At 46.8% G+C, this 1,664-nt stretch overlaps 1 protein-coding gene across 1 annotated transcript in view; it reads right to left on the reverse strand.

Annotated features, from left to right (window-relative positions):
• Positions 1 to 318, reverse strand: part of LOC147122436 (noelin-3-like) — a 104,805-nt gene extending 104,487 nt beyond the window's left edge. The window contains exon 1 of the mRNA XM_085983594.1: positions 1 to 318. This exon is cut by the window's left edge and continues 86 nt beyond it. The gene's annotated coding sequence lies outside the window, so the exon portion shown is untranslated.
• Between the last annotated feature and the right edge of the window lie 1,346 nt (positions 319 to 1,664).

Raw genomic sequence — 1,664 nt, forward strand, 5'->3', positions numbered from 1 at the left:
CTCTCAACATCCGCCGTCTGCTCAGTTCTCTCTCTCTCTCTCTCTCTCTCTCTCTCTGACACACTCTCTCTTTCTCTCTCTCTCTCTCCCTCTCTGTCTCTCTCTCTCTATCTCTCTCTCTCTCTGTCTCTCTCTCTGACACACTCTCTCTCTCTGTCTCTCTCTCTCTCTCTCTCTCTGACACACTCTCTCTCTCTGTCTCTCTCTCTCTGACACACTCTCTCTGTCTCTCTCTCTCCCTCTCTCTCTCTGACACACTCTCTCTCTCTGTCTCTCTCTCTCACTCTCTCTCTCTCTCCCTCTGTCCCTCCCTCTCTCTCTCTCCTCTCTCTCTCTCTCTCTCTCTCTCTCTCTCTCTCTCCCTCTATCTCTCTCTCTCTCTGTCTGTCTCTCTCTCTCTCTCCCTCTCTCTCTCCCTCTCTCTCCCTCTGTCCCTCCCTCTCTCCTCACTCACACACCAGACACAGCACCGAACACAATTTCAATGCTTCCCCCAAATAAACAACAAACTTTTGACCTAAGGAAGGAAAAAATTCTCGATTGGGAAGAATTTATTGGGACTGGACAACGGATGTGACATCAGCATCAATGAGGGGGGTTCAGTGAATGAACAGTGACCGGCTCCAGGCACCAACATTCAGCAGAGCCACTGAATTCAAACCCCGAGCTCTTCAGTCTCATCTCTCCGCCAGCTAGAAAGCAATTTCCTTTCTAACATCCACTTCAGGTCTGCTTCCTTCTCATGTGCGTCCTTGTTGAATGTGATCTCTCCTCTTGACCTCTGAGTTTTTTAAGTACTCTGTCTAACCTGTCAGGATTGGAATCGTGAACAACGAGTTTTCAAAAAGAAATTAAAATAAAGTCAATTACTATCCTTGGAAAGACGGATCCCAGTTTTTCCCCCTGCTGTTGAGTTAAGTGGAGGATGATTTCAAGTTTGAGATAACCTCAGGATTCTAATCTACAATAAATCTCCCCGTGGAGAAAAGCTCCGGATCCACCAGGGATGGCCCTGAACATTTCATCAGTTCCCGGAGTTAAAGCCATCTGAAGATGTGCCGACTCTCACGGTTGATCAGGAAATCTTTAGCTCCTCGTGTCTGAAATAAACTATTTGCATCAGAAAACTGAAAGTGAACAATCTGGAGAGATTCCGAAACTCTTGTATCAGGGCAGCTGAGAGAAGCAGTCGAAGAGCAGACTGAATCTGAACATTGAGAGTGAGGAGGATCCGAGAACCGAGAATCTGCACCGCAGGGAGACTCAGACAGGCTGAAGGCAGCAGCGAAACCCGGGGAACCAGAGCCCCGCTTTCATTCTGTTCCCAGGTTTTAGTTCTGTTAATTATGTGGAATATGGGCCAGATTCTCACACACCAAAATCAAACAAACTAAAACATTTAATGCCAAGAACCTAAAACAAAAACAGAAAACACAGGTCAGGAAAATATAGGACATAGGGACAGAGGGAGAGAGGGACAGAGAGAGGGAGAGAGAGAGAGAGAGAGAGAGGGACAGAGAGAGAGACAGAGAGAGAGAGAGAGACAGAGAGAGAGAGAGACAGAGAGAGAGAGAGAGACCTCTCAAATCGATTGACACCTACAGAATGTTGGAAAACTGTACCTTTTTGCTATGTAAGCTTTGGCAATATGGTTCTCTGTAAAC

The sequence above is a fragment of the Somniosus microcephalus genome, chromosome 3, assembly GCF_052327205.1.
Source record: "Somniosus microcephalus isolate GS21.2 chromosome 3, FLI_Smic_1.0, whole genome shotgun sequence".
NCBI classification, from domain to species: Eukaryota; Metazoa; Chordata; class Chondrichthyes; order Squaliformes; family Somniosidae; genus Somniosus; species Somniosus microcephalus.